The 15421-nt window shown below is 46.2% G+C and overlaps 1 protein-coding gene across 4 annotated transcripts in view; it reads right to left on the reverse strand.

Moving 5' to 3' along the window:
* LOC101116807 (protein kinase cAMP-dependent X-linked catalytic subunit) overlaps positions 1–15421 on the reverse strand; it is an 84177-nt gene that overhangs the window by 13609 nt on the left and 55147 nt on the right. For 2 of the 4 annotated variants that reach the window (XM_060408622.1, XM_060408620.1), the window contains one exon: positions 9457–14578. The exons of the other annotated variants lie outside the window; for them this stretch is intronic. The gene's annotated coding sequence lies outside the window, so the exon portion shown is untranslated. Of the gene's footprint in view, positions 1–9456; positions 14579–15421 lie in introns of those variants that run through there. 4 annotated transcript variants of the gene reach the window in all.

The following is a 15421-nucleotide window of genomic DNA, read 5'->3' on the forward strand; positions in this document are numbered from 1 at the left end:
CCCATGGTTCTCTTCTACATGCGTGCTAAGCTGCCAAAATCGTGTCTGACTCTTTAGCAGCTCCATGAACCGCAGCCCGCCAGGCTCCTCCGTCCGTGGGATTCTCCAGGCAAGAAATACTGGAGTGGGTTGCCATGCCCTCCTCCAGGGGATCTTCCTGACCAGCATTCGCAGGCGGGTTCTTGACCACCAGCGCCACCCGGGGAAGCCCGCAGCACTCTTCAAGCCCCTCCCAACCATTCTGGTAAAAACTGGAAACGCAGAGCTTGGAGTTTATGTGGGAAGAGAAAAGGATTTGGAGCAGTCACGTAGAGCGTTGCCACAAACACGGACCAAGGTCCGTGCGTGCGTCTGGAACAGTTCTGCCCAATGTGCCAAAGCAGTGTCTCACCGTGACCACAGTGAGAGGTCTGGAAAGTACAAATTAAGGGCTCTCTGAGAAAGAGGACGACAAAAAGGGCAGATGGCTGGATGGCATCACGGACTCGACGGACGTCAGTTTAAGCAAGCTTCGGGAGTTGGTGATGGACAGGGAAGCCTGGTATGCTGCCGTCCATGGGGTCGCAAAGAGTCAGACATGACTGAGCGACTGAACTGAACTGACAAGAGTGCCAGTTCTCTCTAAAATGACATTCTGAAAAACAGCATAAAATTCTCACTGTTAGGATGCCAGAGGCCCCCTTCCTCAGGGGTAGCAGGAAAGGACAAGAAATTCCAAGAAAAAAAAAGCCGAGGAGCTGAACATCTGGCCACCGGGAAATGCAGAGCTCTTGGGTATCAGGATGTACTCTGCGAGAACTGAATCCTATGCCTTTCAGGCGTCTGGGCCGAGATTCTCCACGTGGACAAAAATAAGCCCAGTGGACAAGAAGTGCCAGAATTCAGACCTCATTGGGCCAAACTATTCTCTGTTCCTCCCTCACTTACTGGAATGACATCATTTAAAAAGCGCTGCCTTTTCTGGATTTCTTCCCCACTCTCCCCACCATGTCCCCACACCTTCCTCTTAGACAGCCTGCACACAGACTCTGATTCATGAGGACGAATGATTGTTCAGCCAGTGGCTTTCCAAGACACGCCCCTCCGCCCCCCGCGCCGCCCCCACACCCCAGGGGAACCGTAAACGCTGAATTTGCAGCCGGCTCCAAGCCAGACCTTTGTAACCCAGATACCAAAAGCTGGAGTCTATTCTCCGCGATGTTCTTGAGAACTGAAAAAGGTTTCTGGGGAAATGTGAAACCCGGCCCCAGCAGTGCTTGCCAGGGTCAGTGGGTAGAGGGGAATGGGGGGGCGGGGAGGAGGAGGGCAGAATGGGTCACTCACTGTTTGACAGGTATAAGGTTTCAGTTCTGAGTACAATGCATCCTCAAGGGCTGCTGGCCAACACACCAGTCTATGGAGCTCGGAAGAGGCAGACCTGATTCCATATTAAATGTTCTTTTTTAACTCTGGTGTTTCCTCGGCTTTCTCAGGCTCTCTCTGCACCTTCTGTAAACCAACCCTGTCTCTAGCCTGAAATACACATAGTAGGGCCTCCTCAAGGCTCTTGACTTTCAGAGTGTAACAGTTTTCCATTCCTAAAGAGATAAAAAGTTGCAAAACAGACCATAACATTTGTCCCCCTTGGAGGTTCACAGGAACCTGGGGGCCCTGACCCACTGTGGACAGCTGCAAGAAGGAAGGATTCCACCACCAAGAATTTTGCAACAAGTAAGCACACTCTCCCTCCTCCTGCCTTTAAAAGCGCTTTGCTGACACCATTCCAGGAGTTAGGGGGCTTTTCTGACCACAAGCTACTTGCCTCCTTGCTCGGCCCTGCAATAAAACGCTTCTCTGCTCCAAAGTCGGACATTTTTTAGTTTGTTTCACCTCAGTACCCGTCAGGCACATAAACTTGTGTTCAGTAACATCTATACGTAACAACAGTCCATCCTAAAGGAAATCAAACCCTGAATATCCACTGGAAGGACTGATGCTGAAGCTCCAACACTTCGGCCGCCTGATGTGAAGAGCCAGCTCGTTAGAAAACACCGTGATTGACACTGGGCAGAAGAAGGGGGTAACAGAGGATGAGATGGTTGGAAGGTATCACCAACTCAATGGACATGAGCGCCGGGAGTGAGCGCCGGGAGACAGTGAAGGGCAGGGAAGCCTGGCGTGCTGCAGTCCACGGGGTTGCAAAGAGATGGTCACAACTAACCGGCTGAACAACAAAACAGTTAACACTCAACACTTTATTGAGGGTAGATCTCGCGATGTGTTCCTTACCAACTGTTTCCTTAAATCGTAGGAACACTTCAGGTAATTTTTACTAGAAATAAGCAAAAAATAAATAAATAAAATAACTAGGACATATTCAGACAGAGAAACAGAAATACTGTAAATACTATGCAGAATCTAAAAAGAAATTATACAAATGAGCTTATTTACAAAACAGACTCACAGACTTAGAGAATGAACTTAAGGTTATCGGGGGGAAGGAGGGGGAAAGAGATAGTAAGGGAGTGTGGGATGGACATGGACACACTGCTGTATTTAACAAGGAGAACCAGCAAGGACCTGCTGGGCATCACAGGGAACTCTGCTCAATACTCTGTAATAACCTTATGGTCACCAGGGGGAAGGATGGGGGAAGCGATAGTCAGGGAGTGTGGGATGGACATGGACACACTGCTGTATTTAACATGGAGAACCAGCAAGGACCTGCTGTCCAGCACAGGGAACTCTGCTCAATGTCATATGGCAGCCTGGATGGGAGGGGAGCTGGGGGAGAATGGATCCATGTGTATGTGTGGCTGAGTCCCTTTGCTATCCACCTAAAACTATCAAAATATAGTTAATTGGCTACACCCCAATTCCAGTTGAGCTCTTTCAAATCCTGGAAGATGATGCTGTGAAAATGCTGCACCCAATATGCCAGCAAATTTGGAAAACTCAGCAGTGGCCACAGGACTGGAAAAGGTCAGTGTTCATTCCAATTCCAAAGAAAGGCAATGCCAAAGAATGCTCAAACTACCGCACAATTGCACTCATCTCACAGGCTAGTAAAGTGATGTTCAAAATTCTCCAAGCCAGGCTTCAGCAATACGTCAACCGTGAACTCCCTGATGTTCAAGCTGGCTTTAGAAAAGGCTGAGGAACCAGAGATCAAATTACCAACATCCGGTGGATCGTGGAAAAAGCAAGAGAGCTCCAGAAAAACATCTATTTCTGCTTTATTGACTATGCCAAAGCCTTTGACTGTGTGGATCACAATAAAGTGTGGAAAATTCTGAAGAGATGGGAATACCAGACCACCTGACCTGCCTCTTGAGAAACCTGTATGCAGGTCAGGAAGCAACAGTTAGAACTGGACATGGATCAACAGACTGGTTCCAAATAGGAGTATGTCAAGGCTGTATATTGTCACCCTGCTTATTTAACTTCTATGTAGAGTACATCATGAGAAACGCTGGGCTGGAAGATGCACAAGCTGGAATCAAGATTGCCGGGAGAAGTATCAATAACCTCAGATATGCAGATGACACCACCCTTATGGCAGAAAGCAAAGAAGAACTAAAGAGCCTCTTGATGAAAGTGAAAGAGGAGAGTGAAAAAAGTTGGCTTAAGACTTAACATTCAGAAAACAAAGATCATGGCATCCGGTCCCATCACTTCATGGCAAATAGATGGGAAAACAGTGGAAATAGTGTCAGACTTTATTTTGCGGGGCTCCAAAATCACTGCAGATGGTGACTGCAGCAATGAAATTAAAAGACGGTTACTCCTTGGAAGGAAGGTTATGACCAACCTAGACAGTATATTGAAAAGCAGAAACGTTAAGTTTGTCAACAAAGGTCCATCTAGTCAAGGCTATGGTTTTTCCAGTGGTCATGTATGGATGTGAGAGTTGGACTATAAAGAAAGCTAAGAGCCGAAGAATTGACACTTTTGAACTGTGGTGTTGGAGAAGACTCTTGAGAGTCCCTTGGACTGCAAGGAGATCCAACCAGTCCATCCTAAAGGGGATCAGTCCTGGGTGTTCATTGGAAGTACTGATGTTGACGCTGAAACCCCAATCCTTTGGCCACCTGATGCAAAGAACTGACTCATTGGAAAAGACCCTGATGCTGGGAAAGATTGAAGGCAGGAGGAGAAGGGGACGACAGAGGATGAGATGGTTGGATGGCATCACTGACTTAATGGACATGAATTTGTGTGAACTCCGGGAGATGGTGATGGACAGGGAGGCCTGGCGTGCTGCGCTTCATGAAGTCGCAAAAAGTCGGACACGACTGAGCGACTGAACTGAACTGAACAACAGAAAATAAGAAGCTTAATTTTAAAAGTTTAATCATATACACATTCAGTTCAATGACCCTCACATACACATTCAGTTCAATGACCCTCACCTATTTCTCATCGCTTCTCAGCCTTCTGGGTAAGATCAGTGGTGGCTCAGACGGAAAGCGTCTGTCTATAATGTGGGAGACCTAGGTTCGATCCCTGGGTCGGGAAGTTCCCTGGAGAAGGAAAGGGCAAGCCACTCCAGTACTGTTGCCTAGAAAATCCCACGGATGGAGAAGCCTGGTGTCCACAGGGTCGCAAAGAGTTGGACACAACTGAGTGACTTCACTTTTCTTTTTTCTTTTGTTTTTATTTTCACATCAAAAACAGTATCCATTAAAGCCTGAAGTGTTAGGGAAGGGTTAAAACCATCACTGAAAATTTAAAGGAACAGGGGCTGTTAATTCCCTGCAACAGTCCCTACAACACTCCTATCTGAGGTGTAAAAAAGTCAGTTGATAAATGGAGCCTCATTCAAGATACATGAATAAGTAGGGTCTAATCCTTATACTTTACTGTCTGAAATTCCTGAATGAGCCAAATATTTTTTAGTCGTTGATTTGAAGCTTGCTTTCTAGAGTTGAACCTATACTAATTCACCCTCCACCTATGACTTTTAAGACAATTGAGAGGATTCTTGGCCATTATAGGTTATTGCCTCATTTGCATTCCAGGTTACGGGGAACTTGCGCGGCCTTTGTATAAACTTATAACGGAGACTCAGCAGGTCCAAACACAAAGTGGTTTGGCCCCCAGACTCAAAAGGCTTTCAAGCCTCTTCAAACTGCTCTCTTTCAAGATCCTGCTTTCAGCTTGCCCATAGGATCAGAGTTTAGCTTGTTTGTTACTGAAAAAAAGGCTACAGCCACATTGCTTAAGGGGAATTGCTACTATTGTTTTGAGCGACTGGACTGAACTCAACTGAACTGTACTGAAAGTTCCTAAATTTACTAATGAGGAAAATCTTAACCATACTGACTTCTTATGATGGAAGTGGGATCTTAAACTCTAAAGTTTAGAGCAACAATGTTCCACCTCTAAAGCTACTGTAACTCAAGGGGAGTCAAAACCTCTAGGAACAGAATATCATTTACACTGTTCCTGGAGACTCCAATCTTCAGGAAAAGCCAAAGAGGCTGATTACATTATCAAGAGGCGTCTGCGTAAGCTAACTCAGGAAACACAAGACAGTTGCCTTCACGTTTCACCCGCAGTTTTAATGAGGGCTCAAACTGTTCCTAAGAAGGGACTGTCTGTATGCCAGAATGCTTTCTTGAACAGATATTGTCATAGATCCTGAAGCCTTAAAATTAACTATGTGACTCAGCTTTCAGCTTTTGCAACTGCCCCATCAATTGAAGAGAAGGCAATGGCATCCCACTCCAGTACTCTTGCCTGGAAAATCCCATGGACAGAGGAGCCTGGTGGTCCATGGGGTCGCTGAGAGTTGGGCATGGCTCAGTGACTTCACTTTCACGCATTGGAGAAGGAAATGGCAACCCACTCCAGCGTTCTTGCCTGGAGAATCCCAGGGACGGGGGAGCCTGGTGGGCTGCTGTCTATGGGGTTGCACTGAGTCGGACTTAACTGAAGCGACTTAGCAACAGCAGCACCAATTGAAGGCATCCCATCGTGGGTTTCTCGGCTTCAAGGAAAGAACTTTCCTCAACTCCATGATGACATCAACAATCCTAAGATGGGCTGGTATAACATATTGTACCTTAACTATGGACATAATACAAGTTTTAATTTTGGTTATGTTTTAACTTGGCTTAAAGACTATTTTGCCTTACATCTGTAACTGTATAATGTTGGTTTGTAACCGTTTGAAAGCTTGGAAGTCACAAGTGGTTGTCCAGGCTCCTTCGAGTGCCACAACCTCCTGCAACTTATCATCTTGGGGTCCCTGGATCAGAGACCCTCAACATGAGGGTCAAGAGAGTATGTTGCCTCAACAATTTAGGGACGACGCCCCTCAACAGCAGGAAGCAGTTGAAAACGACACCCCTTTCCCTTGGCAACGTCATTCTCTTAAAAGAAAAGGGAGGACTGAGAGAGTCAATTCCTAGGCAGATTGAGAAGTCTGGGGTTCTCTGAGGAGGAGAAAGGGGTCAGGGGTCCCCAAGAAGGAGATGGGTCTGGGGCTTCGGAAGACGAGACAGGGCTCTGGAATTCTCAAGGAGGAGGAAAGAACAAACGCCTTTCTTTGCCTACACTCCTTAATCAGTCACATAGAACGTTTTTTTTCTCTAAGCCCGGAACTAATGGTCACACAACAAACAAGTCAGTTTAATTCTGCACTGAGGATTATATCTTCACTTTCAGTGGCTACAGGAGGTTTTCTGAGAGACTGTATTCTTGAATTTAAGAATACAGTCCCTGGTGGTGCAGAGGTTAAAGCGTCTACCTGCAATGTGGGAGACCCGGGTTCAATCCCTGGGTCAGGAAGATCCCCTGGAGAAGGAAATGGCAACCCACTCCAGTACTCTTGCCCGGAGAATCCCATGGACGCAGGAGCCTGGGGGGCTACAGTCCACGGGTCGCAAAGAGTCGGACACGACTGAGCGACTTCACTTTCACTTAAGGATTATATACCCACGGTGTATCCTGCTTGAGGACAGTTTCTCCTTCCTGAAAACCTTCTGACTGATCCTGATAGCTCAGAATGTGTATTATGGGAGTGGCTCCGGTAAGATCTTTCTATTGACAAGCTCCAATCCTCTCACCTTAAAAGGTAAAGTGTGCGAGTGGGTCGGCTAAAATTTTTTAACAACCTTGAGACGTTCTTTTGCTTTATTGTAATAACCGATTTAAAAAGTGTATAACTCCCGTGCTAACAGTAGCAAGGGAGGGGCAACTCTCCATCCCCCTTCTGATGTCTATGTCAGAAGGTTTCTCAGTCACTTTTCAGACTTAACTCTGCTACACACACACACACACACACACACACACAAGTGGATACATGTATAACTGATTCACTCTGCTATACACCCAAAACCACTGCAACTTTGTAACTCAACTATCAGGTCAGTTCAGTTCTCCAATTTAAAAAAAATTTTTTAAGTTTATCTGAACTTGTAGCTTCACAAGTTTCTAAAGCAGCCTCTGGTCTGTATTTTTGGAAGGCAATTTGCTGGTAATAAATGTGACTCTCAACAGGGTTGACCGGCCGGGGTTCAAGTAGTTCAGGGCTTTTTGTCTTAAGGCAAACCAAAGCGTCCAATTCTCCGTGTCAATACACTGACTGGGGGTCTTCGTCAGCCAATGCTGAATACAGAGAACCTACTTCTTCATTTCTTCAACGACGAGCCTAGCATTTTTATTATGATGTCGTGTGGTACAATGGAATGAGCACGGATCAGATGGGAGTTTGAATCTCAGCACCACGATTTATGAACTATGAGACTTTGCGTGACCAACTTAAGTCTTTCTCAGCCTCCATTTCACTACCTTTAAGGGAGACAGGGGGAGGAGAAAATAACTATTTTTTAAATGTTAAATCATAGCGTCCGCCCAGGAGTGGAATTGCTGAATCTCATGGTAGTTCTTGACTCCCCTGGAGAAGGAAATGCCAACCCACCCCAGCGTTCTTGCCTGGAGAATCCCGTGGACAGAGGAGCCCAGCGGGCTGCAGTCCCTGGGGTCACAGAGAGTCGGACACGACTGAGGACAAGGACTTCCAGTTTTACTGTTTGAGGCCCCTCCACGCCGCTTTGCAGCCTGGCTGCAGCAGTCTACATTCCCACACACGGTGCACGAGGGTTCCCTTTTCTCCACACGGTCACCACCGTTTGTCATCTCTCGTCTTTGGCGATAAAAGCCATTCTGACGGGTGTGAGTTAACATCTCACGGTGGGTTTGATTTCCACTGGCAAAGAGATATCTGGAGCCGCGTGTTCTCCGCAGCATGACTCGCGACATCCAAGATACGGAAACAATCTCAGTGTCTGTACAGAGATGCACGGATAAGAAGATGCGGAAGATACATAGCATGGAATATTACTCGGCCACAAAAAGGAAATCCTGCCAGTTTTATGCAACGGAAATGGACCTGGAGGGTATTATGCTAAGTGAAATAAGTTAGACAGACAGAGAGACAGACACAAATATTGTATGACCTCATTTATACGTGGAATCTAAAAAGGCTAATTAAAACAAAAAAGAGTGAAACGGTGTTTATCAAGGGTTCTGTGTGTACTGAGTGCCTCAGTCATGTTCAACTCTTTGTGACCCCGTGGACTGTAGCCCCCCCAGGCTCCTCTGCCCGCGGGCTTCTCCAGGCAAGAATACTAGAGTGGGATGCCATTCCCTTCTCCAGGAGATCTTGCCAACAGAGAGAAAAGACCCATGTTTCCTGCATCCCAGGCAGGTTCTTTCCCGTCTGAGCCATCAGGGAAGCGCTGTGAAGTCTGATACTCAGCTGCAACGATGCGATTCAAGTGTTATAAATCACACATGGGTTTGACTTACAGTGAGAAAGGCAGGATTTTTTTTCTTTTTTTTTTAAACCAAACTTCGAAGGGGACTTGGAAAGTTGGGTGTCAAGCCAAGATATGTGAGTGAGTGAGAAGGAAATTTTAAAATATTTTTGTAATGACAATGATGAAGGAACACTTTGAACAAGCCGCAAAGGTGACTTAGTCAAGACACCACAGGCCACCAGATGAGAGGCTGGCACACCCGGCCCCCCAGCCTCCATTTATAAATAAAACTTTATTTCAACACAGCCACACCCCTCCGTTTTACACATTGCCTGAGGCTGCTCTTGCTCACTGCACGGGAAATGCCAAAAATGCTGGCCAGTGTGTGATATAGTGGTGTATCATATACTTACAGCTTGTTTTAAAGGAGCAGAATATAAAAGATCTCAGCACAAGAAAAACATTTATTTCTACCTTTGTAAGGGGATGGATGTTACCAAGATGTATTAGAGTGTTTTTTTGTTTGTTTTGCTTTATATACATATATAGAATGACTTATGTCGTAAACCTGAAACAGAGATAATTCTGTGGTCACTTACGTCTCAGCAAAACATACAAATTTAAAAAGAAAAGATTGCCACTCAGGGCTAGATGAAAGCAGAGAAGCTATAGCTTTTCCCATGACCACAGGAACAAACCAGAGTCAGACTTTTATCTTAAAAGATACAAAGTTTTATTAAACAAACCTGGAATCAACGGTATCATTCCATAAATTAGACAGCAGTAAAATCTTCCCAGGGTGTGTGTGTATACACACACAAATCACAGTGATTTTCATTGTGCAAGGAATGGAGAGGTGCAGATACAGGCTTTTTTTTTTTTTTCTTTTTTAGAGAAAGCTGAGACGATCAGGGCGGGGCTCCAAGTATGACTTGGGCAGGAAGGTGGCACACCAGCCCTGGATGCTTCATCCCTTGAGAAAGAAGGAACCTCCGACCGCCCTGCAGAGCCGGAGAAAGCATCTCGGGGAGCCAGGAAAGGCGGCTGGTGAGCAGAAACCCTTCTGATCCCAGTTGCAAGAAAAAAAAAATACACACACGTGCCATGAGTTCTATTTAAATAAGACACGAGTCCACCGTGGAAGAGCAAGCAAAGAGAATATCAACAGAAGATGTTTCCAGACACAATAACTTAGAGGAACCAGTTCCAGAATATTTCCTTTTTGATTATCCAGGATTGCGTTTGGTGGTGACCACACGGGGTCACCAGGAACAAGCTCGGTATGAAAACATGATGCCTGGTGGACGCATTGGCCCACCGCTCAACCTCCACCAAGACACAGACACACACACACAGACTCAAATATATTATTTAAGACAATCATACAGGTGGGTTTTCTCTTTGCTCTTGGTGAGTCAGCAATGCCCACGCAAGTTGAACTGATTAGTCAAAAACAGATAAAGAAGCGTACAGTATACCCAATGTCTCAGCAGGGACAGAACACACGCCAGGCAGATGGACCACCGGAAAAAAAAGAACACGGGCATCTCGTTTCAAATCTCCACTGGGAGTGATCAAAAGGCTTGCACAATGCTGTCAATTCTGTGAGGCAAAATCAAGAGGGCTGGGGACCAAAAAAAAAAAATTTCCACTCTTCTGCTCCTGAAGCTGCAGCGAGGATTCTGTGGTTACGATGGGGAGTGATTACAGTCTGCAGGGCTCACCCAAGTGGGGGTGACCCTCGGTGCCTGCAGAGCAGGGCGTTGGGGACCTGCATGAACAGGATGGAGCCCAGTCTCACAGCTAAAAGTGGTTTCCCATCGAGAGGCAACGTAGGTCGTAGGCAGAAACGGCAAAGGCAAGTCACAAGACTCAGCTGCTTGGCGCAGCCGGTGACTCGGATGGGTGGCAGGCTGGTCCTGAAATGCAGATAGAGAGAAGGAGGGCAAACATCTCCCAAGAGGGTGAAAAACAGGGGATGCCAGACCTGCTCGAGGAGTTTTAAAGCATCATGATGGTGTGACATGCACGCCGGTTATCGGGGTTTTTTCTCCTTTGCATATTTTGACAAATCGACAGCAGAAATCATGGTTTGTTGGTTTTTTTTTTTCCCCATTGCCGGCCATGATACATGTCTGCTGAGCGGGATATCCCAACTGCCATGTCCATGGGCAATATGCCGTTATGACCGGCTAGCATTTTATCTCCTTGTGAGTTTTACGGATGGCTCTCAAACCAGGCTGGCTTTATTTTTCCCCGAGGAAAACAAGACACACCCCAATCCACCTCTTGAAATCAATGCATTTCCTAAAGACTTTATGAGTTTTTTTTTGGGGGGGGGGGGGTGGGAGCGTGGAATAAGGACCATTTTTAAAATCTTTACTGAATTTGTGACATTGCTTCTGTTTCATATTTTTGGCTTTCTAACTCTAAGGCAGTGGCATCTTAGCTCCCCCCACCAGGGATTAAACTCACATCACCTCCCCTCAACAATGGAAGGTGAAGTCTTAACCACTAGGCCACCAGGGAGAGGTTGGCGGGGGAGTCCCAAGACTTTTTCAAGAGTTATTGTCACTTAAGGAGATATTGCCAACTTGTCAGATGGCAGCAAACAAAAAACAGATCCTTTTCCGGTTCGGAATGTCGTCACGGTGGCGGTGAACGTTTTTCAAAGCCTTGCACACCCTGATTACTTTGGATCCAAGACTCGAACACCACAGAATGCCTCCAGGGAGTGAACGATCTTCCGGTTGTATGCGGTGAGCCGTCCATGTGTTTAAGACTCATTTTGATCGCGCCCAGCGTTGCATGACGTCAGACCGTTTAATTTACGGCCCAGCCAGCAGCACATAATGCTTTCCCTGACTACATGGTCGCCAGGGGTGTCAAAGGTGAGGTGAACCCCGCCTGGCAGTGTTGGAATTCCTCTTCCTTTCCAGCTGGCTTTCCATGGCTGCTGGTCAACGACCATGCTTTTATACAGAAGCGAGCCATCCACGGTATCTGAACCTTTGTTTTCCCTGCATAGTTCTTCAAAATTAAGGCAACGCATTTTCGTGCGTTCTTGTGCTATTTTCATCTCATAAATTACATCCTAGAGAGGAAGAATGAAGCCAAAAAACTATGCATCGGGATCAACATGTGTATTTACAATTTTTGTATTGTGTTCAAGAAACGTGTTTCATTTATTTTGCATTTTCTTAAGCATAAAGCTCCAAATAATACTCATTTATTTTTATAGTCAGAGGACACAAGACTTAATGCTTTTCCTCGTGGGGTCCGTATCTCTGTGCAGGTTCACGCTGCTCATTCAACCTTCTAACATTCAATGACGTAATAGTTCAGAAATGGCATGATAAAACTTTTAGACCCAGGTGGCTGGCTCACCATCTAATCCAAACAGCGTGGTGATGGAAAAGTACAGACTCAAAATAACAGTTCTCTGGGAACATTTATCCAAGTGCACCCTTTGAAAGTAAATTTTTAATGAGCTGCCCATTGTAAGGTTTGTTTTATTCAACCTTGGACTCACTCTCACCTACGGAACGGACTGCTCTTTGAAGATGAGGTCATTTATGAGAAGGGGGTGATTCAGCGCCTTCGGCTCAAAGCTTCCATCGGTGTTGTTTCTCTTCACATCTCCTTCAAGCACACACAGCCCTTGTCTTCTGACCCAGCCGTTGCTGTTGTTCAGCCGCAGCTTCACTTGTGTCTTTTCCTGACCCAGAGACTGCAGCACGCCAGGCCTCCCTGTCCATCACCAACTCTCAGAGCTTGCTCAAACTCATATCCATTGAGTCGGTGATGCCATCCAGCCATCTCATCCTCTGTCGTCCCCTTCTCCTCCCGTCTTCAATCTTTCCCAGCATCAGGGTGTTTTCCAATGAGTCAGCTCTTCGCATGAGGTGGCCAAAGTATTGGAGCTTCAGCTTCAGCATCAGTCCTTCCAATGAACATCCAGGACAGATCTCCTTTAGGATGGACTGGCTGGATCTCCTTGCAGTCCAGGGGACTCTCAAGAGTCTTTTCCAACACCACCATTCAAAAGCATCCATTCTTCACGGTGCAAATGGTCAAATCTGATACATACATGTATGTCCTTTGACATTTGTGCTACATTAAAAAAAAAAAAAAAAAAAAAGGTCTACTTTTCCCAAACATCAGCTCTCCACACCCCTAGATGTGCCTACAGAAGCGAGGGAAGCAAAAGCTGGAAAGACGCACCTTTCTGGCCCAGCACAGCAAAGAAACCAGTGTCGGCAGGTGAGCCCAGAATACCTGAGTTGCAGAGACCTGAGGAGCTGAAGGCTGAGGGCGCACCCAAGCCTTTATAGCAATACGACCCGAGGACACACTCTGCCTGCAACCCTGCAGTCCAAGGAGCGGCACCTTTCTGGGCAGGAGAAGGGAGGATGCAGGGCTTGGGGGGCAGGAGCGGGCTGGGAGGTCTAATGACTGATTCCCGGCAGCCACTGAAGGCTCTAGAAACGACTGCTTAAATGCACAGACCTCCGCAGGCTAGGGCATGGTTGGACCCTACGACCGGATTCTACACAACGGGTTGGAGCCACTCTTGTCTTTCCAGCTGAGTCCCATTTAGGCTTTTCTCCACAGCAAAGGTTAGAATCAGAAAGCAGAAGAGAAAGAGGGCAAAGACGGCAATGAATGAGGATGCGAAGCACCTCTGACCACGTCCTGCTTCTGGGAAGACACGAGCTCAAACAGCAACACTGGCTCAGGCCGACACGCTCGGCACCTGGCTTTCGGGATCGACAGAGCTCACGGTCCTCACCCAGCCCTCGGGTCCAAAGGGAAAACAAAGCTCATCGCAGGCTTGTCCGGCACAGGCCGGGCAGGTCTGTGAAACCAGAAGCACAGCGAACGGATGAGGAGAGCGAAAACCACGCAGAAACAAGGAAGGTTCAAACGGTTCCATCGTATCCCTTCCGTTCCTTGCTTTTCCCAAAACCAAAGGGGAAAAGAAACACACGTGCGTTGAATTCCTCGAGCCAACGCTGACAAGAGACGCTTCTGTATCGGGAGATGCCCATTTGCTCCAGGGATTGAACCCGGAATACGAATAGCTCGCCATCTCCCTACAGAGTCTGAAAATTTTTTTTAATGCCACAGACAAAAGTCCTTGAAAAACATTCGCACTCAGTGGCTAGTCTTGGGACTAAAATTCAAACTCACATCTCCTCTCTTTGCCTTCTGGTTTCAAGGCCTCAGGCTACCAGACACAGGGATACAGACCATCATGGGATTTAACCATAAAATGCATGTAAGATAAGAAAAAATACATATATCGTAACTTTAAAAATTTTGTCCAGCAAGAGAACAGATTCATTAAAAAAAAAAATCTGAAACATAAATATAACCTCTGCAAAGTAAGAAAATGTACATCACTCCACAATTTCTGTGCTCCAAGCATACCGCCTTTTTTTATACACAGACACGAGCAGACGCACACACACACACACACACACAGTTTGTGGTCATATCTGAAGAAGTTCAGCTCAAACTTAAAAAGTCAAGTCTGTGACGGAGGAAAAAAAAAAAAAAACGAAACCAAGATATTCCAGTAGGAACACACGAGGCTAAAAAGAAGAAAACCTCCAACCAAACGAAAGTTCAAAGAGTCCTACTGTGCAGCCGATTTTCCAGTAGATTAAATAATTCCAGGGCCACGGACGTCAACAGCTGTGCAATCTCTTTATACACATCCGGGCGTATCCAAATGCGGAAGCACCCTTACTCCAAGAAGATAGATGCTTCCTCGAGTTGGCATGGGGGCCACTGTGTGTCCCAGGCAGGCTCAGATCACCCTGTGACTGGCGTGAAATGAAACAGAGGATTTGGTTACTTCTGTAAATGTTTACTCTTTCTCATCTTTTGCTTGCCCTGTGTGGCACAAGAGATCTTATTTCCCCAAGCAAGGATTGAACCTGCATCATTGGAAGGATGGAGTCTTACCCGTCGGAGTGCCAGGGAAGTCCAGATTTTGTTAAATTTTCAAAACACCTGGGTACCATTTGTCATCTTAACTAACAACAACGGTGGCACAAAAGAAGCCAAAGATTCCTTTCACATTCTTATTGCAAAGACCCACAAGCCTGAATTCTACGGAGTGAGAATGCCACATAAAGAAAATGGAAACAATTTTTTTTTTAAAAGGTGGGTTCTCCATGTTCCAGAGAACTAGCCCAATCTCGTTCACAATTTGAAAAGAGATTCAGCCCAGAAACAAAAGTGGGTCCCCGTTTCCTGGTACTTTGCCACAGGACCTCACCATCAGACAAAACATTTCATGATGAAGAAAAAACTACAGGGCCCAGACTCACAATCTAAAGTGAGCTTCTGTTTTGTAAATCAGTTCAACCCACAAGGACCCAACATAGAGCACAGGGAACTCTACTGAGTACTCTCTTATAACCTATATGGGAAAAGAATTTGAGAAAGAAGAAATACATGTATATGTAAAAAAAAAAGTATATATATAAGAAATTTAAAAATAAACAGAATTCAACTGATACAGAGCTTGCCAGCTAACTCAGATGATAAGGAACCCACCTGCCAATGCAGGAGACCCGGGTTCCATTCCCTGAGTTGGGAAGATTCCCCTGGGGAAGGGAATGGCAACCCACTCCAGTCTCCTTGCCTGGAGAATCCCATGG

The sequence above is a fragment of the Ovis aries genome, chromosome Y, assembly GCF_016772045.2.
Source record: "Ovis aries strain OAR_USU_Benz2616 breed Rambouillet chromosome Y, ARS-UI_Ramb_v3.0, whole genome shotgun sequence".
In the NCBI taxonomy this organism is placed as follows: Eukaryota; Metazoa; Chordata; class Mammalia; order Artiodactyla; family Bovidae; genus Ovis; species Ovis aries.